We start from the raw sequence: 24,167 nt of genomic DNA on the forward strand, positions 1-24,167 counted from the left end.
GGTTTATTAAAAAAAATATATGTATGTACCCCTATTTCCGTAGTTTCTTCCCTAAAATATTTTTTTTATTATTAGTGCTGTAAATTGGGATTCACAATCGTAGTATATTAAAAAATAGAATGATAAATTAATTAACAATAATAATAGGTATAAACTTGACAGTTCCTAGACGTATTGAGATACGGTGTCGATTTCAATCAATAACCGCACCACTTGAACCTTAATCGGTGTTTCTTAAAATTTCTGACTCTTTCAAGGCTCACTTAAGCCCGGGAAAGTATTTCAATGACAATGTGTAAATTGTAATAAAGATAAGCTCTATCTAATCTAGTTTCTCTTGTTTGTCTACATTTATTATTACAAATACAGTTCACGCAATGTTTCAATTGCATGCTTTTTTAGATATACTATAATAACAAGTAAAGCCACATTGTACATAGGCATTTTTTATTGTCAATTCATTATTTTTATTAAAAATAAGAAGGGTCGCTTAAAAGTAACATCTAAGATAATATATATCCGATTATTCTGTCTATGACATATATGATAGGCATGATATGACAGCCGAAAGGATACAAGAGGCCAATTTGTTCTGTGGCAAGACGCAACATGTCAACTTGTTGGGTAGTGGATAGGTCGCAGGACGTAGGAGGCTAACTTGATAGGTATTAAGTACCCATCACCGTATAAGCACGAAACAAAGGAATGTTACCCTTCCTTACTAAAAATGTAAATCTGTTTATTATTTCTAAACAACTGATAACAATGGCTGCTGATAATAGAATTAAGTATATTGTGTTGATAAAATGATAATGTTCTTTGCAAAAACTACCTCGAAAGCTGCGTTTCAACTCTTATAAAAGATTAGTTTGCAACATGTTTGACAAAAGTTTCTGTAATTAAATTTATTGCCAAAACAAAAATAAAATAATGTTATGTAATTGTTGGTTGTATTAACTTTCTGAAGAATTGCAAAAATAATTTTCTAGCTATTAAGTAGTAGAAAAGCACCATTAGTAATGAGTTCACTAGAACAAAATATGAAAAAAAACGTTGAGTAGGTACATAATTAAAAATTTATAATTAATAATCCTAAAAAGCACAACAAACTATACAACTTCATTAAAATACGTTATTAATAAGATTTTTACAACATATTCTCATTGAATCTGCATAGACTGGCGTCTGTGGCCTTGCGAATCACAATTAGTTTTTTTTTAAATTGCTGTATTTCCAATACTTTGAATACAAATAGATTGTGTTAATATAGTAATGAGATGAATGATGATAAAGTAACGGATTACCTTGTGTCATTTTACCTGTTACACGATATGGCCGTCAGTTCATACTCACCTTGTGTTGATCTTTAGAATTTTAAATAAAAAAACAAAATCGAAAATTAACGCGTTTGACGAGGATTAATATCGGGTTCTTTAAATTAAGAATTAGGTAAATATTTTATTTAGCAACATACCGCTCTCGATATGTTATTTTTTATTTTTGTGATAGTGCTACAAACAAATAAATTTGTTTAAAGCTGCGTTGCTATTGAATATGCTATACAAAGCATAGACTACTAATTATCCACAGGATTCTTCGTCGAATTATTATTAAATGACGAGTGGATCGTATATTCAAAACCGCCCAATGTTTGTGAGGTATTCGTTAGTTCATTTAATGTATATATTTTTATTGTATGGTACTTTAAATAATGATGATATAATTGTATTTCAATAAAGAAAAACAACTTTTTTACTAACTTGAATTCAACACTCTTCAATCACTTGAATTGAAAATACATATTTTTAATTGATCAATTATAAAATTTACTGCATCATAAAACAAGTTATGATTCACCAGACGGACAAACTTCCAGATATATTAAAATTCGAAACTTAAATAAAAATATTAGCCACAAAAACTTTAATATACTTTAACTTTGTATTTGTATGTAAATTATGAATAATGCTTTGAATTGATTGTATAATTTAATCGCGACATTCCTTAACTTAATATGATTTAAAAAAAAAAACCTGTGTGTTATACATTAGAAGTAGGTAGCATTATGATTCTTCCGGCATATTTAAGGACAAAATATAACTAATGAATACGATCATTATTGTATGAATTGTAGTTGAGATTTTACTATCAGCAAGTTTTGTTATTATTTATATCTTATGTATCGAATATTTAATTTTTCCTCTTGCTCCTTTGGTCGGCAGAATTATATCTGGGTATGTGTAAGTCTGCTTTCGTAAATATATATATATATATATGTGTGTGTGCACTCTCTAGTCCTTCTTTATTCTTCATGGTCCGATGGGACGATAATCAGACCAACGGTTTTACGTGCTTTAGGAGGCAGAGGAGTGTAAATCTAATTCAGAGCTGCTACTCTCTTTAACCAAAGAAGAACAGAACTTTTTACTGGACCAACATAGAAATCGAACCTCGAGGGAAAAGGCAGGTCGAGATATACAGCCTTTTAATCACCTTTTAATAGCTATTAATAACGTGAAAGTTAAACTAAAATCCGAAGTAAATAACACGTAAATACGACTTGGTTTTTGAAACTACTGGAACACATACATTCAATTATCTTTGTGATGTAAACCCGTATTTTGTATTATATATTTTATCATTGTTGCATCTGTATGTACCTGCTTATTTTCCATACAATTCGTTTAATGGTAAATGGTCGATTCAACTGTTCATATAATAGGTCTGTTTAACCCACAAACCACAAAGGGTTTGGTCTAACCTCAAACATAATAATTACACAATCACAATATTTGAAATTATTCATTATTCGACAGTGTCATTCATCAGTTGGCAAAAGTATAGAGTAATTAAAGAAACAAAGAAAACAAACATTGCTGATAAATATTAATCAGATTAATAAATGGTTTCAAGGAGAGAATTTATTCTGTAATTGTAATGATATTCATATTGTTCTTTTACAAGAAGATCTTAAGCATTATGATTGCAAACGCTACAAGTGCTTAACTCTAATTAAGAGATAAAATAGTTGATGATGAATATCTCGTCTTTAAAAATTCACTGCCGATGACGAGCTGATTAGCGTGGTTGGTAGATAATTGCCTTTCACGCCAAAGGTTGTGGGTTCAATTCCCACTCAGGACAGACATTTGTGTGCATGAACATGTCTGTTTGTCCTGAGTCTGGATGTAATTATCTATATAAGTATGTATTTACAAAAGAAAAGTAGTATGTGTAATATATCAGTTGTCTGATTTCCATAGCACAAGCTTTGTACAAGCTTAATTTGGGATCAGATGGCCGTGTGTGAAAACTGTCCCAGGATATTTGTTCAAAATGCTGACATGGATAAAACTGTTTTTTTTTTAAGAATAACAGCGATGCTTTTTTTAATAAAAAATACTAATACTGTTATTTACCCTTCCAAATAAGCATACAGTTTTTGTTAGGAATGGGAACGACAGTAGCACACGATAATTTTGTTTTTTTTTTAATTTATTTATTCATTTTGAACAAATTATACATATCTTAAAAATATATACGATAGTAACTACAATAGTATAATACTGTGTCGTAGCTACTAACGCCCTCCAATTCGACAGCACATTTATTTATTATTTGTTCATTACAAACATAACAATCAAATATCATTTAATTTAACAAAATATAATATATACATCTAAATATATATACTATAAGGAAGGGATGGGGTAGGAAGGAAAAATAGGTTAGGTCAATGTTATATTAATCGTTTTAGTAATGATTCAGTCTCATCATGGCCCAAATTGAGAAGCCAGTTGGTCATTTGAATTTTACACTGGTAAGTCGTAATTGAGAAAATATTGTTCTTCTTATTTATTTTATTATAATAGGACCAGAACCGAACCTGCGACTTTTACATCGCTAGGCACCGTGATATAATTAACTGTTTCTGTATTACATATAATAATAACTAAACTAATCGCTCTTATATGACAGTCACGAATGACATCGCGATTTAATTCATCATTTAACAACAACAGTTACCACGCCTCAGTGATCAACAAAACGTACAGTTTATAAAAGTTTCAAGGACATCGACGATGGATAGAAATCGTCACCGTAACGAACCCTTGAACCATATTTCGGACTTTCAGAGACATTGTTTGGAAGAAAGAATGCTAACAATGTTTGTATATATGGTCAAAATGTTCTCATGTTTACATCACCTTAGTTAAATTTTGTATATAATACTGAATGTACATAATCAAGATATGACTAAGCGGATTGCAAAATATCTTTTGCTGCAATAAGCTGTACTCACTAACTACCCACAGTTTCGCTACATGTAATGTGGACACGATTTTAATGGAACTTGTTTTTTATATCATTCGTAGCGTTTAATTCTGGGTGATAGTAAGCCGATTTACATATTTTACTGTAAGAAAGGAATGTGTGATATTTTAAATTAAACGAAGACGGTCTAATGACATAAGGGATATAACACCGAAAACGTTGAAAGTAAAGTGTCTATAAAAAGCGAGTTTTGTATGTTATGTATGTTTTATTTGGATTTAAGTGCATATAAAACTTTATAATAAACAAATGCTATTAAATTTTATTACACGTATCATTTAAATATTTTAAAGCCCATCGAATACTTAAAACGTGTTTACGTTAACTGGAATCGGCAATTATATGATGCAGAAAATGTTTGCAGTTTTTTTTTCATATATATCACGGCAGCAATGAAAATCGTGCCCTTTACTATATATTAAGGATATAGGTTTAGGATTAACAACATATAAATGGCCTTAAAGAATCGTGTCTATCGTAAAGCTGACTGGGCGCATCCTCTACCTCAGTACTTTATATTGTTACCCCTGCAGAGTTAATACAAATACGCAAAATAATACATTAAATACAAAGTAATAATAAAATAAGTGGATAAAGATAATAGATATGTGTATAAACTTGTAGTAAGAGTGCTTTGGTAATCATGTCTTACGTATGTAGATATATATATGTCAGCGATTATTTATCCATTTATGCTATTCTGCATTTGTGGTCAATTGTATAAACAAAACAGATAAATCCTTACTATCAGCCTGGTTACGGTTCAACAATCGAAAATCAAATTCTAATTTATTTATTTAAATTAATAGAGAAACATTCCGTTAACTTTTAATAGTCAAAGTAGAAATTGCCACAGTTGCGGAAAAGAAAATACGGACACTTCAAACGAACTAGTAAAAGAAACTCGGCAGTGCTTATTTGTATTAAAATACTACACCGGATATGGTGTTATATTTTATATTATTATATTTGTAAAATAAGCCACGTTTGTGATGCATATAACTCTATGCATTTGACAATTACCCATAAATATTTGCGGTTACACTTTTATATTGGTCTATTGTTTTGGCTGTCGATTGCGCTAAATATACAAAGTAATTTCGTCATTGGTGTCGGTTCATAAAATATGACATAAACCAAACCAGTGAAGAGATATACCAAAGGCAGATTATTTAATAAAAAAGGCGGTTTGTTTTTGCCTATTACTTAAAACATGTTGAGACAATACATTCACTATTCTTTTTAAACTTACAAATGAGAAAAGGTAGCAATATTTCATGTCTAATCAAATTATCTAAAATAATTTCGACCACGAAGTATATTCTCAAGGACTTGCGAACAAGTGTGTGCGAAAACACATTCCTATTCCCGATATTATGACAGTCCAATGGACCGCCGTACGACAATCTGACAGAACCGGTAGAATATCAGGTTCAAGACCATCGTTTTATGGCTATTTTCTCAGTACTGGTATGTAACATAGGTAGCATCGTAATACCGGGTTGCTAATGAAAATTTCTTGACAGAAAATTCGATAGCCATTTACCTGACCTGACTCCGGATTTTAACAGGAACCGATGTCTACACATACCTATAGCCTATTTCAATCACAGGAGTAAAGGTGAACAATCTACTTTGACGTTGAATTGACGTGATATTATTGATTGAGATCTTGAATAATTTCTGATATTATTGATTTAAATATATGGTTCACATTATGTAATCTTGAAAAAAAAGGTTTTATCGAAACTTTGTAAGTAAAAAAGTATGTAGTTTATTTAAATAGTGCTCTACTATAAATAAAGATACATATTAATCAAGAATCTGATTATAGTGCGTAATACAGCAGATACACGTATGTACCTATTAGCAAACCGCATGAAATATGTAAATCTAAGTTTTGTTTGGCTATAGAATGTTAATTATCAGTTTGACAGTTCCAAATCTTCGATTTAGTAGCACCTTATAATAATACAATGTATCAATAGATATTACGCAAGTAATAAGTAATGGTGGTGGACTTCATTATAATGAGTTAATTACATAAATACGCACGACTTCTATTTGTAATAATAATGTTAAATAACATCTACATATAGAATAAATTAATCAGAAAAAAATGAATATCGCCTACTTTCTAATCGGTTTGTTTGTATAATCTGTTTGTCAATATTTTGAATACGAGACATTTGGTGTTATTGGGAATTTTAAAAAATAGTTGTGTTGTCTATTGATAACATATTTAAAAATCGTATTTTGGATAGAATCTCTTTGCGTCGGTACTTCATCATCGCCTATTTAGGATCGATTACAAAAAGTTATTCCCGCGTAGTATTTAATATTATAGAAAAATAACGCTGACACATTTTCATATTCAAGTATGTATATTGTTAAAAAGCTTTGAATTGTTAAAAGAAACATTATGACGTACCATCAACAGGTTTTACTTTGCAATAAAAAAAAAACAATGCCAGATAATTACGAAAAAGCAAGAATTCTTGCTTTTTAAAAATTTCTTTCACAATAATATTATTATGTTAAACAAATTCGACGTATATCTAAAAATAGCTGTTTCCCGAGAAGTGGCAAATGGGCCATCTGATTATATGTGATCGCCATCAAATCCAGGTATTGGCGCTGTCAGAAATATTAACCATTCAGTAGAAACCAGTAAGTAGTGCTGTTTTGCGGTAGAATAAATGATAGGTATCTACCTAGATGGGATTGCACAAAGCCTTACCAAGTAATTATGATCGGTTCAGTGATTAAGTCGTGATAACGTAACAAAAGAGGCAGACAGTTATTTTGCATCTATGCTATTAGTCTAATTTATCTGTCAAATTAAGAGGTTCCATTGTCGTATTATAATTTCGATTAAAGAAAATAACTTTTGATGCTATTTTCGTAAGAACGGATATTTATAGATAAGTCAATTGCATAATAAGTAAAATAAATGATAACTGGCATACTTTTTTACAATTATCTGATGGTGTTAACGACTTTTTAATAAATAACCTAAAAAGATAATAATTACTTCGTTTGGATACAAACTAAATTTTCTTTAATTTCTGTGTTGTATATATATTTAAGTCTTAATTGACGTACGTACGTGTAGACGTTTGGAAAATGAAATCAAAGTAGAGGATAACTTTTTTTATAGCTACTTAATATTAGCATCCAGTGACAATAATTAAAAACAAAGAAAAATAGATTAAAAACATTTTTTTTTATCTGGATCTGCCGCTCTGTTCTGTATTTACATATATCATATATGTAATCTTATTTACTTTATTAATATTAACTTTATCAGACCACATATTCGGCTAAATCACTTCTATAATTTTAGTTGGTGGGTGCTACGAGGAGCTTGTTAGGTATAGCCCGCCGATTTTTATTAACAGAAAGCTAATTCCGAAAGGACTTTAAAAATAACTTTTTTGTACTGTAAATATATAAATCACAATAATTAGTATTATATTATATTACGCATATATACGTTATTTAAATTTAAAAACAAAAAAAAATTATAGTACGGGCATTTTTTTTTCTTTTGAAAATTGAAATTGAAGTGGATATTTTTAATAAAAATCCTATTTCTATGTGAGAATTTGCGATGGCATTTTTTGTAATAATATGTCAGAAAATAAAATTATATAAAAAATAGATATACTAATATTATCATATTCCTACAAAAGTGTTAAAGAGGTCAAAATCTATACGATCTGCTTTGAATAAGCGACAGGTAGTAACAATAAATGAACAATAAATCACATCCAAACAGTCAAGAGGGCGTGCAAGGTCTAGCTGTGATCCCTCGCCAATTTAGCCGTCTGCCATGAGACTGGGATCGTGGAAAAGCCGTATCTACCCATTGTTCGTCATTTAAAATTAAGTAAATGACTTAATTTTAATATTCGACATCCCAGTACATTTGTACTAAAAGTTATTGTTTTTGTTTTAAATAATACATCTTCAACTTATAAGTATTTAATATTCTTATTCGCTATTTCTCTTCTTCTTCTTTCTTTTTCTTCAAAAGATAATGGTATTGAAATTTTCAATACCTAGTATTATTATTGAGTTCAAGACACAATTACTCTTCATGTCATAATGATGTTTAAATGTACTTCTGCACTTAATCTTTAATATCATATTTTTTTATTAATTTTCAATGTAATTTTTTTCCATATTTTTATTTTATTTACATAGTTTTTTCTATTTTATTTGTTGTGCGAGCTATAAATATGATCAAACATGGTTCACATAGTTTTGAATTGTAGCTTAGTCAAATTATTTTAGTTATACCAGTTATTTTCCGAATAACGTAGATTAAATTAATATATTTATTAAAACAATTAAATTTCGTGTTGTCAAATACACTAAAATTTTGTGGAAAATTTTAGCTCGATCGGTTGAGTGCGACTGGTTTTAAAATCCAGTTGTAAGGTTTGACTCACACATACTAACAGGTAAAGTTAAATAAAAGCTTGAAGAATTAGTTTTTGTTTCATCCAATAACAATATGTTTTCTGCTTAGATAAATTTAAATTAGGTTTCATATGTTTTAAGGTTAAGATTCAGAGGTCATTAAGAAAATTTAGCGATCCAGGTCAATGAAGAAGTTGTAAATAAAATAAATTATTTCCAGACGGCGTTTAGGCTTACAGACAACAAAATGTTACAAAGTTAGAATCCAATTAGAATACGAATAAAATTTAGATTATGATGCTGCCTGGAAATAAATATATATAGGCAGATAAAATATGATATAAAGCAAAACATTAGAAGACATACATCAAAGGCAGCTAGCAAACAAGTCTGTGGATATCTGATTATTTACATAAAAAATTTATTACATAAAACATATTGGGACCAAAGACATAAAGTTGTCATATTATTATAATGTTATCTTATGCAAATATGTAATTGCATTCGGAATAAGACTTTCCGCTGATAGAGTATTTTTAAACTAATACCCCGTTACTTTGAGGAAATCCGCTATGTAGAAGGAAGAAAATAATTTTGCAAAGTGCAGTTATTATGAATCTGTACGACGCATACCAGAGTGGGTGTCTTTCAGCAATATTACGAGTCATTCTGTTCTCTTAAGATGTAAGTCAGATATTTTAAGCATTTTACAACAAATGTTGTTCCTTATTCTTATTATTATTGAATAGTCCAATGGCTTACAATTACTATTTATAAATAATTCTAAGAGAATACATATTTTTATGCTTTATTAAATAAAGTCAAAATTAAAAAAAAATATTTGTAACTTTTCTTAAAATCATAATGTTAATAACAATGATTTGAGAATACCTATTTGTTACTTTTTGTACATATTATTTAATTTATATAACCACCATATTAATGGTGCCAAATGGCAATGGTCGCCAAAATACTACCGAAAATTTCAATAAAGTACGAGTTAATAACATTTGAGCGGTCTAATAACTCTACTTTGTTACGTATTACAACCAGTTCTTGAATAATACGATGGGCAGGTTGGCGTGGTTGGTAGATATTTGCCTTTCACACCGATAGGTTGTGGATTCGATTCCCACCCAGGACAGACATTTGTGTGCATGAACATGTCTGTTTGTCCTGAGTCTGGGTGTAATTATCTAAATAAGTATATATTTACAAAAGAAAAGTAATATATGTAGTATATCAGTTGTCTAGTTTCCTAATAATGTCCCAGTATATTGTTATTATTAATAATATATCTTTATTTATAATACATACAACACTAATCCACAGAACAACTTGTATCCACTTTAATTTTACTTCCAAAGTTCGTATAACGATAGTTCTAGACAACAACTTCGCCGACATTCAAGTTTTTTTTTTCAAGTTTAAGTCGCCATTTTTTGCGACTAATGAAAATCATGGATTATTCAAAATCTCAATCAATTATATCGCATCATTTTAATATCAAGATTGTTTATTAATTTTTACACTTCTTGTGGTTGGAATATCCCACAGTAATTGATACGTATATATTACTTAGTGCATTAGTAGATAAAGACTAAAATATGATTATACAGCTTGAAGAGATTAATAAGTATTAGACTAGAGAAAAGGAACAGAGATCCAAAATAAAACAGAGGATCGACCTTAAATAGATGAAGAATGAAAATAGGGCAATCGAATGATGATTATGACATATAAGGGTTATTTTAATTGCCTATAATAATAGATTTAAAATAAAACAAAATGTTTAAGATATTTTAATGTATTTTTGTTACTATTTGTTCTTTTTTTTTTTGTTTATACACTATTTACGTATTAATTGTCTCTAAATTAATTGACCTACACACATTAAGAACATTGGAATGAGACCGTAGACAATTTATTACTTTCTATTGATTTGACATATATTTAAAATTTAGAGAAAACTTAGCATTTGATTTTATATTTTCGTGCAAATTCAAATAACAGATAATTTGTGTTAAATATATGTATTTAGGATGTATTTAAATTAATTATTTTACCTTGTAGTAACACCACTATTAATAACAGCTATCCGATCGCTTCGACAAAATTTAATCTTGATATTTATATTTTTTATTCATTGTCATATAAGACCACAAAATAATAGACATGTATATTAATAAAATTTTGAACATTCATACACACAGACTTTTGTATTTATAATTCCGTAACCGTAACAGCCTGTGAATGTCCCACTGCTGGGCTAAAGGCCTCCTCTCCTCTATTTGAGGAGAAGGCTTAATTTATAATTATTGAGTAAAAATTATGAAACATTTTTTTAAAAATATTAAATATATCATACTAAAATTTGAAAAATAATTATAAATTGCATCTTCTGGTAGAATTTTTATGTTTAGGTTAGTAATTTTTCAGTTAGCATTAAAAACGGCTCCTCATTACTAATTAATGAGGAGACGTTATTGATGTTTATAATAAAGTACAAGTAATTTATTTATTTTAGTTTATACATATAGTTTAATTGGTATATCATTGTATACGGCGGTTTGTTTATAAAATTTCAAGGAATTTTCGAGAAGTTTTCGTAAATCAAATTTTGTAAATCATAATATAGTAAAAAGTTTTTTTCAAAGTAATAATTATAATAATTTCATTGTTATGATCAAATGACAAAGACATTTGATGTTATATCGACACTTAAATGTATTGAATATTTTCACTGACTATTGAATTATGTTCAACTATATTTATTGCAAATATAGCTTTATAGAACGCAGCAGTTTTATTTATCAGTTGTAACTGTTCTTTAGATTAATAATAGCCATTACATGAGTTTGATTGAGTCATTGTATGATTTTTCTATTTATATAAGATCTATTATACGTTCAAATTTTCTTTGTTTTACTTTAACTATTGTATTATTGCTGTTAAACCGAAAGTCACAAGTTCATACTTATCCTACGAACACCTTCCTCACTACTATCCAAAATATTAAAACTTTATATTTTAGTTATAAATACACGTGAGGGAATATATAAAATATAATATCTATATATTATAGAGAACAATACTTGTGCACTTTTATGTCATGTGCGGCGAGCTAGTCTCCCTTGAGAACGGCTGCCGTGACCGGAATCAATCAGGAGGACATACTTATAATTTTGTTTTCCCATTAATGTCAGACTTAGATAATTTTTTTTTTTTAAATATTATTATTCTTTTTTAATGTTTCCATTATTCTTTTTTATTATTATTATTGTTTAATGTATTAATGGATATGAACATTAAATTTATTATTTCATCAATTTTATGTATCATTTTTACCCTTCGCTCAAGAGTCTTAATCAGTCTTTCGCGTAATAAGTCTTCAGTTTAAAATGAAAAATTTTAATAATTACAAACTCCATCAAGTCCAAAAATTCACATTACGTTCTTTTTTTAAATGTTTTGGTTCATATTTATGGTTATATTAAAGATATAGTATTTAGGAGTAGCACCAATTCTGAGGAAGTCCACTAATTCATAAATAGTCCTTTAATAAAGTTTAATACAATTTGGTGACTAAAGTGTTAATGCATCTACCTGACATGACTTTGGACCCTCAGATTTTTACCTGATTCTTCAGAATCCTTTACGTAGTGTTAGGTAATGGTAAGATAGGACTGCTAAGTTACAATATATCGTTTGTCTCGATAAAAAACGAATGTTGCTCATCTATTCTACGAGTACAAACCATTATTATTAGCACACGGCAATTATAATTTAGATGATACTCCATCTTTCCCTGAAAAACTTAACTTTGGTTAAATAAAATCTATAATACACAATCATTAATATGACAACTAAATGAATTTGTATAAAAATATGAATTCGTATCAAATCGAGTGTTAACAAGTCAACAAACCTAAGCTGTATATTTTCTATTTTAAAGTTCCTTTGAGTGCGACAAGAAAAGGTACAACATTATTTAAAGTCGTGATTAATTAATATAATCTCATTATCTAAATACAACTATTTGTTTACCATGACGTCACAAGCGAAGCGTCATGGCCGCAAGCGTTAGTTTTTCTCATTTAATGTGTCAAGCGAAACAGTGATTTGTTTTAAGAACAAAAGAATGCATACAACACTGCAACCGTAACTAAAGTCAAATTACAAAAGAATACATAACGTAGTAAATGCAACAAATTATGTGCAATGATTGGTTGTTTTATTGCAGACTAACGACTCGCGCGACTTCGTACGTGGTTAACATAACTACTTGAACACGTTTTTATAATTTGACCACATATAAGTAATTGGTGATTACTTTGAAAAATGTTGGTGTTTTTCGGACTTCGACAACGCTTCATCGAAAAGCAAGAAAGTTGACAGTTACATATATATATATTATGGAAAATAGCAGACAGCATTTTCTCTGGCCTATTCCAGATTCTGGCATCAAAGTTTCCCTCATCTTCAGCTACCAAGTCATTTCGTTTCGACCTATAAGATTACGTGTAATAAAAAATGCCATAACGTAAGTATAATAGCGGAAGCAAAGTAATGCTTTTTATTCTATCCCGGAGGCATTTCAAAGAAATTATTTAAAAAAAAATTGTCTTTACCTAACTTTCTTTTTTATACATTGCAATAACCCAAACTTTCATTAAAAAAAATATATTTAAGTGTTTCTGTAAAAGAATAAAAACCCGCATCTTTATAATCTTGAAATACATCATAAAAAATGCCAATCATAAAAAGTACTTAAGGTATCTCTTCTTGAGAACCAAGGTTATATTCTTAACCTATATTCTTATACAATTAGGCGTTATTATAAATGATTTTCCTTTTGATAAAAATCTGTGTACTTTTTTGGTATGATCATATTTTATAAATCATACTGTCTTACAAATGTGAAGTTCATCACAGAAACAAAAAGTTTTTATACACCACATACATTATTATTATTATTTAGTCATTCTTAAAATAAAAAAAAAACGTCAATCATTGAATGTAATTCTATAACAAAGCAAAATTTGCTTTTTTATGCTATAATGTCTAATACTGTGAAATGTAATAGATGTAATATTGTGATTGATTAATTATTGACATATATTCAAAATAAATTATCAATAATTGATGAAGAAAGTTTGGTCAGAATATGTGTTTCGGCATTTGACAGTGAACAAATACAAAAGTCAAAGTCATTATTATTCGAATCTATAGCTATTGAAAAACGAATTCCAACGCGTAAAGGGAGTGGAAAAGATAATCGTACAATATATGATATAATTAATATATTGAAAACAGTAGATAGTTAGTTGGCACCTGTTTTTGTGGCAAGAGATCTAGAAAAATTACCTCCTATAACTTTCGATCATTTAGATGTTTCTGAACTTCTAAAGAAACTTCTATTACTAGTCTGAAATTAAGGACATCAAAGCCACATATGTTACAGCAACTCAATTAGAAGAATATAAAAGAAACTTTCAGGTTTCAAAATCTGTTTACTCACCACCATATGATGACATTAATAATGTAAACACAAGGCGAGGTGCATACACGGACAGTTGTGCTGTGAATATATCACACAGTGATACAACGGAATTTTGGTCAATTGATATGTGTCCATCTTCGCCAAAAAATGATACTTCAGATTCATCTTTTAAAAGACAAGAAAGTAATAATAGCTGTATTGTAGCAAATAAACAGACTGTGTCTGATGAGAATAGGTGATTATCCCCGAATTTGTGCTATAAAAATAATAGTAAATAATAAATCGGTACTAATTGTGTGTGTGTGTATATGCCAACGGATGAAGCCAATAACTTAATAGATTTTATGGACTGTCTTGGTTCAGTAAATGCGATAATTGAGTGTAATTATGTTGAGTGTTGTTATATATTAGGCGACTTTAATGCTCATCCATCAGAGAGATTTTGTAATGAATTGTTATCAGTTTGTGATGATTTACAACAGACCTGTATAGATATGCAATTATTAGAGTTTCAAGCAGATACATATACGTTTATTAGAGATGTACACGGGACTAGGAGATGGTTAGATCTTTGTATAGTAACTAAAACGGCTGAGAACTCAGTAGTTAATACTTATGTTAGATATGATGTATTATGGTCTGATCATTTTCCGTTAGTAATTGAATGCAATTTAGATTATATTATTAACATTAAAAAAAAATGTCAAATGTAATAATCCAGTAATTTGGAATCAAATGTCTTCGGAACAAGTTCGTGCTTACAAAAACAAATGTCATGAAAAATTACGACTTATTGATTTACCAGATGACTTTAGAATTTGTAGTGATTATGAATGTAATAAATTAAACCATAGACTAGTCATAGATAAAATGTACAATGATGTTACAAGTGCTATAAGTGAGTCGATCAATCAATGTCGGGAAAGAAAAACACTTAAAAAACATAAAAAAGTTATTGGCTGGAACAGACATGTAAGCGACGCGCATTGTGAAGCCCGGAAACAATTCTTACTATGGATTAATAATGGAAAGCCTGTTGCGGGTCCTTTATATGAACAAATGTTTGAAGCTAGGAGAATATTTAAATCTCGTCTGAAATGTTGTCGAGATCATCAAAATCAAATTAAGATGGATATTTTAGCTTCACATCATTCCAACAAAGACTTCCACACTTTTTGGAAACACTCAAATAATCTAAACAATAAACCTGGCATTCCCGTGAGCGTTGATGGAGTCAGTGATTCTATAGATAGCAAATATTTTTGTAGATCACTTTTCTGTTAAATCGCCTTTAGGTTCTACAAAGTCTACACTTAATTCTCAATCTGGAGATAAAATTAGAATAAGACTTACCGCCTTTTACATTGTACAGACAATAAATAATTTAGCTAGAGGTAGATCTCCTGGTCATGATGGTCTCAACGTTGAGCATCTACAACATGGTGGTCCTCATTTGCCCAGAATCTTGGCAATGTTATTTTCCTTTTGTCTATCTCATGCATATTTGCCAAGTAATATGATAAAAACAATAGTGATACCTATTATAAAAAATAAAACGGGTGATAGTTCAGATAAGAATAATTATAGGCCTATATCACTAGCTACGATAATTTCCAAAGTTTTTGACAGTGTACTCAACAATCAAATTAATGAATATTTTATGCCATATGATAATCAGTTTGGTTTTCGATCTGGTCTCTCGACTGAAACTGCAATATTAAGTTTAAAGCAAACTGTAAAATACTATACGGACCGTAAAACACCTATTTATGCATGTTTTCTCGATCTGTCGAAAGCATTTGATTTGGTTGCCTATGATATCTTTTGGACAAAGCTGGAACAAACACAAATACCACCAGAGGTTACTAGAATTTTAAAACATTGGTATAGCAATCAAATTAACCATGTCAAATGGGATGGAGCGCTATCTCGATCATATAGTTTGGAATGTGGGGTGTGGGGTAAGGCAAGGAGGGCTAAGCTCTACAATCTTTATATTAACGAGCTCATTGATATACTCAGTAACCAGCATGTTGGTTGCCATATTGATGGAGTTAACGTCAATAATATCAGTTACGCTGATGATATGGTTTTGCTTAGCGCATCAGTTTGTGGTCTAAGAAAACTATTAGCAACTTGTGAAGGCTATGCCAAAACACATGGACTTATATATAATGTAAAAAAAGAATGATAATGATATTTGAAAGTGGTAATAAATGTCCAAAAATAATACCTTCGGTAAAAATTAATAATCTGAGCTTGACTCAAGTTTTCCAATTTAAATACCTTGGACATATACTAACCACCAATCTCAAGGATGGTAATGACATTGAAAGGGAGAGGAGAGCATTGTCAATAAAAGCTAACATGATTGTCAAAAGATTTGGGCGATTTGCGAAAAAAGTGTGCATCCTTGGTTCACAGGGTCCGGGCCAGCTCAAACAAAATTCTAATCATGGTAGCTAACAGACTAGACTGTATATTTATAAACCGCTGTTGTAAAGTTTCGGCTGGACCAGTAAATTATATAAGTAGTAGATAGTAGTGTTTATTTCATTTTTTGTAATTTTGTATATGAGTCTTGTTACTTAAATAAATAAATTATTAATTAATTAAAAGCTCGGCTTAGAACCAGGATTTATGTCGTACTCACGGGCCGAAGCCAAGTGAGCAGATACTTATAAATATCTTAAGTCTTTAAAGCAATTCTCGTTCACTTTCTGTTGCAAGGAATTTGCGCACAATCCGGCATGTGTTCAGTATCACATGTCCTCTGCATATTAACATAAAGAAAATTTGGGATATTTAGAGTTTTTAAGGACGTATGCATTTGTTTGGGTATGACGCCGGTTGTAGAAAGAATTAACTATTGTAACTATTGTAAGTTATTGGACTATTGTAACATTCTGCAAGTGCCACATACGTGCTATCTCTTCTTTTAGTTCCGTGTATTTTGTAAGTTTTTCATTTATGGTGTTTTGCAGATTGTGTGTATTAGGTATGGCAATATCTATTAAAAATGCTGTTTTTTGTACTTTGTCGACAATTGTAATATCAGGTCTATTGTAGTGAACTGTGTGATCTGTAAGTATAGCTCTGTCGTAGTATAATTTGTGAGTAGTATTTTCAAGTACAGTATTGGGTGTATATTTATAGTATGCTATTTTGTCAGATATTAATTTGTATTACACTTCTTGGTGTACTATATTAGCAAACTTATTGTGTCTGTGCTTATAATTATTTTATATTGCTCTGCATACGCCAGTTATATGCTTGCTTGATTCTGTATTGCGATCATAAACCCTTCAGTCTCAGGGAACAACTCGCCTCGACTCAGCCAAGCCTTCGACGCTTTTTTGTCGACGTTACTACGGCATAGGCCTTGACGATGTCTTCCATGCAGTGACTTACGGGCCCAGTCACTTATTTTAGTATGCTGGTCTATCTATCTTTCACTATTTTGCGCGTTTATATCCTGTAAATTCAATGGTGTGAGCTTTTTATCAGATTGTACTATTGCAGCATGTAAATTTAATGTGCTATATTTGGTATAGAAATATTTACGTAGGTTAGTAACTTGATTATTATGCATGTTTTGTATGTCTATAATTCCTCTTCCCCCCTGATTTCGAGGCAGTCTGTCTTTGTACACAAGCCCTCGGATGGTGCTTCCTATTTTTTGTCATGGTGGTGTTAATATTGCGTTGGATTTGTTTCAAGTCATTTTTAGACCATTTCAGTATACCGAAAGATTATGTTAAAATAGGGATTACAAATGTGTTGATAGCTTTGATTATGTTTTTAGAATTTAGTTGTGATTTCATTATTCTATTTAGTTTGTTTTTAAATTGCTGTTTAAGTTTCATTTTAGTTTCTTTCAAATATTTATATGTATCATTTTCTCCTAAGGGATCTATTATATCTTCGGTTTGTAGTTGATAATGCATTTGATGGTTCTGACCTGACTATATTGCATTAATTTTACATTTATCGATGCCAAATTTCATTTTAATGTCTTGGGAGAAACCTTCTGTTAACTTAATTAAGCTTTGAAGCGCCTTTTCTGTAGATGAAAATAATTTTAAATCGTCCATTTAAAATAAGTGGTTAATATTTAAAGATTCGTTATTATTTGTCAAACTATTCTTGTATTGTAGTGTGTATCCAGTATTTGTAGAGTTTAATAAAGTAGAAAGAGGATCAAGACAAGGCAGAACCATAGAGGGCTTAAAATATCATCTGAAAGATACTGCGCTTTATTTTAATCTCATGTTTCAATAGTTTTATTTTGTAAATTGAGTGTACGCTTAATAATCCCTGTAGATATAGCATGCTGTAAGAAATGTATAATTTGTGGATTAATTTTGTAAATTTGTAAAATTTTTATTAACCAACTATGTGGATTCGGAATCGAATTCTTTTTTTATAATCAATGTAAACTGTAAACAGATCACTTTTCATTTTTTGGGCTTGTTTGAGAATAACTGTGTCTATGGTTAATTGTTCTTTACAACCTTGGCAATGTTTTTTACATCCTTTTTGTTGTTCCTCTAAAATCATGTTTTGTTCTAAATGTTTGTAAATAGTGTGTATAAGGCATGCAGTAATGTTTTTGTAAATTTTTTGAAGACAAGTAATTGGTCTGTATTTAGAAGGATTTGCTGTGTCATTGAGATCTTTGGGAAGCATGTAAGTGATACCTTTTGTTATATATCGAGGCATTGAGCTTGGGTTTGTTATAAAGTTATTAATATGAGTGTACAGATAGGGGTGAATATGCGTGAATTTCTTGTACCAGTAATTATGAATTCGATCGGAACCGGGTGCTTTCCAATTATGTAATCGTTTTAATTCTGTATAGAATGTGTCCATTAGAATATGTTGGAATTCCATCAGTTCGGTAGTTTCGTGTTTATGAAGTTCTTCCTTGATCTATTGAGTCTCATCGTTATGTTTGATTGGAATTTCCCATAAATTAGACCAGAATTTTCTTAGGTCGTCTTTTAGTGGCAGAGGTTTATCGTGTATGTTTAGGTTGTTTATATGATTGGTTAAGTTAGAAAATTGACTGCGGATATTTTGGTAAAATTTTCTTTCTTTATTTTTGAATTGAGCGTTTTCAGTTTTTCGAGTTGTGCATGATAAATACCTTTTAAGGCGGCAACTAAAAACTGTTAATTTTTGTTTAAGAGTGTCTAAAAATTGTGTCAGTTGTACATTAGGTTCCTCGTGCCGTGTATGTACTTTGTAACGATCTAATATTAATGCTTCTTCTGATTTAAGTGTACAACTACTGTTCCCATTTATTATTTGTCAGCTTACCTATATATTTCCTCAAATTGAGTATCCTACGTTCTAATCTTTCTGCCAATTCGGCTTCTGGGATTTGACTTGAGGGTGTGTAAAATTTTTATTATAGTATTTGCGTCTATTTATTTGGGTAAGATTGATGTGTTGATATATATTATTATTTTAGCAAAATTTTTTGAAGTATTTAGTTTTGGTCGAGATGTCGGATCAGTAGTTTTGAAATATTCTATGGCATGCTGAAAGGTCTCTTCTATTTCGGCTGAATTATTTTCTTTTTGTACATCGTCATTTATATGTATACTGTTTAGGTCATTGGAGTCATTATCTATTCTTCAACAGTTAATAATTTATTTTGTTCTATTGCTCAGCGTTGACCTCTTACACGTTGTCTACTAACTTACATGTCCGGGAATTGCTCTAAGAATTTAGTATGTAAATCGGTTAAGTAGGAAGTGGTATCTTTTTCTAATGTAGTTAAAATATAATATGTGCGCAGGATGAACATGTTCATTTCTCTGGTCCATTTTTTGCGCGTACGTTTATCATATATTAGTCAACGACATTCGTTGACTGCACAACGTTTTCAGCCTGTAACAAAGGGGAACTACTGCGAGAATAAATAGTTGCGGAAGAAATTGGTTGGTTGTAGATATTTAGGTAAGAAGGTGCAGTGGAGGGTATTGATGAAAATAAAGATTTTGGTGAGGATGAAGGCTTTGATTGTGGATTTCGGGAATATCCGAGTGGTTCGGCTGTAACTTCGACATTGGGAGCCCGCCTGTTCAACTCCCGATGATCGGCCCTCGTCGCCGGTGGATCACATGCTGTAGTATCCAGCACCGGCTCCGGATGCACCCCGGTGACCCCCGGGAAGCGGCCGTAAATTGTATCTATTACATTTCTCCATCATGCTCCAAAGGGGTTGGGAATGATTAGTTTGAACAGCGAGCCTAGATTGTATTGACTGTAAAGTTTCTCCCATTAATGGGGTACTGGGTTAAGATGTTCATACCCGTTTTGTTCCTGCTATCCTTAAGCCTATTATTATTATTAATGCATAATTTAACCGACGTGTATTGAGTTATCATTTTAATGAATTAACTTGCTATTATTTAAATGATACAAAACATAAAAGACAATTTTTATTTTTTTATTTAAAAGTTTTTTTGATCACCACTATGTGTAATAGGAACACAAGGCGGACTTAATGCCCGAAGGCATTTTCTACCAGTCAACCAAACTAATATTGTCATCGTAAATTTAAAAGTAAGTCTTTATTGCAACGGCTTTGTACGCGCGGTCGCGGAGACGACGATCAGACGTTTAGTATGATGATCGAGTATGCTTTTGATGCTTGAGTAGTCAAGACGTCAAAGCGTTACAAGAAAATAAATAAACAAACAAACAAATTCATTTTCACTTTAATAATATTAATTACGATGTATGATGATGGAAAATGCTGCTAGCATTCTTGTCACCATTCGGCGCGGTCACGATTAATACTATAGGTATTTTTAATTTTTATTTGTATATATTTAAGGCTTTAGTGTATAATAATTAAATAATTAATTGATTAGTTACGATGTTCTTAATTAAGTAAATGCTTTCATTCAACATTTAGTTGACGAGATTATAAAAAAAGCCATTCACCGTTCACTCCGAGTCATTCAGGATCACCGTAAGTGGATGGCGTCCTCAATCTGTCAAATTCAAATCTCATTAAACCATACGGTAATCTTTATGTACCTCCTACATCATTTGACTTTCCCTTTACGAGGCCTGTTTGGACATGTTTTTGAAGTCAAAATTCTTTGAACTTGATGAGTAGAATTTCAATTTCTGTCTGTATGGGTAAAAGTTTTAATCAACCGGTCAATACAGTATGTACTATACTGAATACAGGATCGTTGTGTAGACATTTACATACTTATTATAAACATCATATAATACATATATGTGTGAGTGAAGACTTATTTACAAATACGTATTTTAGTGTTAGTAAACTTTTTTTTTTCCTGTGAATGTCCCAGTGCTGGGCCTCTCCCTTTTTGAGGAGAAGGTTTGGAACTTATTCCGATAAACTTATGCGGGTATATTGTTCATTAGGAAAATTATGACTACTTACGAATATATGTTTTAAATATATGTCGCAGAATCAAAGATAAGAAGCCATAATTATAATACAACGCTGTCTTCTTGACGTTTCCTAGAACCGCTTGGTTCTAGGAAACGTCAAGTAGTACGCTTGAGTAAGGTCGATACAGAAATTCAGAGTGCCCACTTGGCAGTTAAGTTTACTGGTGGTAGGGCTTTGTGCAAGCTCGTCTGGGTAGGTACCACCCACTCATCAGATATTCTACCGCAAAACAGCAATACTTGATATTGTTGTGTTCCGGTTTGAAGGGTGAGTGAGCCAGTGTAATTACAGGCACAAGGGACATAAAATCTTAGTTCCCAAGGTTGGTGGCGCATAGGCTATAAGCGATGGTTGACATTTCTTACAATGCCAATCATGTCTAATGTCTAAGGGCGTTTGGTGACCACTTACCATCAGGTGGCCCATATGCTCGTCCACCTTCCTATTCTATTAAAAAAAAAATGAATAATGAGTTGTTAATGGTTTGACATCGGTCACATGAGGTTTGCTGAACGCTCTCGTGCAGGGGACTTGGGAAAAGGGACTCCGGGGCGAACGGTCGTCTTCTTGTATCTGCGAAACTTGCTGCGTTTACAACCACTTTAAACGGCGTGGTTAATTATTATTTTGTGATTATTGATTGTAGCTAACAAATAAACAACAGTTGTACGAGACTGAACTTTTACTTCGCGCCTACAACATGTCTGATAACGGCTCCGACAACGAATTGCCCCACGTGATCAATACCACCTCGTTATATATGAAAATACATTCGAATTTAAAACTCTTAAAACGAAAAATATGTAATATAAAAAATATTAATAAAAACTTTGTAAACGAATAACATTTGGAATCTGATTGATGAGATTCTTGCAAATTTATACTTTAATAATATAAATGCGGAAGTCTGTCTGTAAGTTTGTTACGCTTTCATGGTTAAAAGCCGCTGAACCAATTTTGATGAAATCTAGTATGAAGCTAGCTTGAACCTCAAGAATCACAGGTTACTTTATTATACCTACCACTTGCGCTCTCCCCTCGCCTAATACTACTCGCCTAAAACTAGTACTATATAAAAAATATATAACAAGGTTTTCTAAATATAAAATGAAATGATATATTGATTGAATTTTAACGCAATTAAGTAAGTAGTAACTATTATCACAGGTTTGTGGTATTCTGAGCATTCAATGTAGAAACTATTCTAGTTTAGAAGCTGTTTACTACGGGGGTTTCAGTGCAAAAACCACTTTGTGTTTACACTTGCATTTAGTCTCATGTCGCAAATTGAAGACATTGTGCCGACTTAGCCGTACTTACTTCTAAGTCGGCATAAGCGACGGAAAATTTACCAGACTTCAGATATATATACTTAGGCAAAGTCAAACAAGTTCTTTACCTCATTCTTCTTTGTTTGTGAAACAATTTTCTTTTTTTTTTTGGTATTTGGCATATATAAAAAAGACATTTATGTCATCAAAAAAATATTCTAAAATAAGTGTGGAAAACATTCTTGGAAAATGGAAATCCATAATTATAAAGACTGAATTATTTTCTGCGCAAGCGCACTACATTAACATTACATTTGGAATATTAAGCTACTGTCACTCTTGAATCACTATACTATAAAATAAAAAAGTAGAATTTTGCTTTTGTTCGAATGATAATAAAAAAAGTAAATTGACCATAGTTTACGTTACTTAATAATAAAAGATTCACACGGTTTGAGTTTAGGGTAACTAATATGACGCGTATACGTAGTATTAAATTTTAAAAATAACTATCCTCACCGGATAGTAATAGTTGAGCGAGCCGGGATTATCGTCATAGTCGTTCTGGGGAAGGGAAGATCTGTGTCAAGTTCACAGACCGCGTAGGTCGAGGACCCCGTATTTTTAAGGTCAGATTGGACATCTTAGTGTTTATAAAATAAAATGATGATTTATTCACAAACAAAGGGATGCCGTTTACTGCTTTCCGTGTCGAATATTCGGGCTAGAAAATACAAAGATTGGATCAAGTGAAGGAGTGTGTGATTGGAAACACTTGGGTGATTGTCTTAAGTCTCACGAATCTAGTTGACACCACAAAGATTGCATGTTGAAATGGATTCGTTTAGAGAATAGTTTAAAAAGCTGCTCCACGATTGACTTCTTGGCCCAGTCACAAATCGAACAAGAAAGGCAACGTTGGAGAGATATTTTAGAACGATTGTTTGCAATTGTAAATTTTTTAGCATCTCACAATTTGGCCTTCAGGTGTCATAGAGAGAAATTAACATTTGACTCAGATTCGAGTTAGTCAAGCGGCAACTTTATAGATTTAATAAAGTTAATGGCCCGATTTGATCCCGTGCTGAGACTTCACCTAAAACAAGTAAACCATAGCTGAGAGTTTGACTAATAATATAATTACAGAATTAGAACAATTAGGTATATCATTACGAAACTGCAG

At 31.0% G+C, this 24,167-nt stretch overlaps 1 protein-coding gene across 2 annotated transcripts in view; it reads right to left on the reverse strand.

Moving 5' to 3' along the window:
• The window catches only part of LOC126777835 (polyamine-transporting ATPase 13A3-like), a 53,311-nt gene that overhangs the window by 22,303 nt on the left and 6,841 nt on the right, over window positions 1-24,167 (reverse strand). The window contains exon 1 of one of the 2 annotated variants that reach the window (XM_050501043.1): window positions 15,620-15,637. The exons of the other annotated variant lie outside the window; for it this stretch is intronic. The gene's annotated coding sequence lies outside the window, so the exon portion shown is untranslated. Of the gene's footprint in view, window positions 1-15,619; window positions 15,638-24,167 lie in introns of those variants that run through there. 2 annotated transcript variants of the gene reach the window in all.

Source organism: Nymphalis io, chromosome 24 (assembly GCF_905147045.1).
Source record: "Nymphalis io chromosome 24, ilAglIoxx1.1, whole genome shotgun sequence".
Lineage (NCBI taxonomy): Eukaryota > Metazoa > Arthropoda > Insecta > Lepidoptera > Nymphalidae > Nymphalis > Nymphalis io.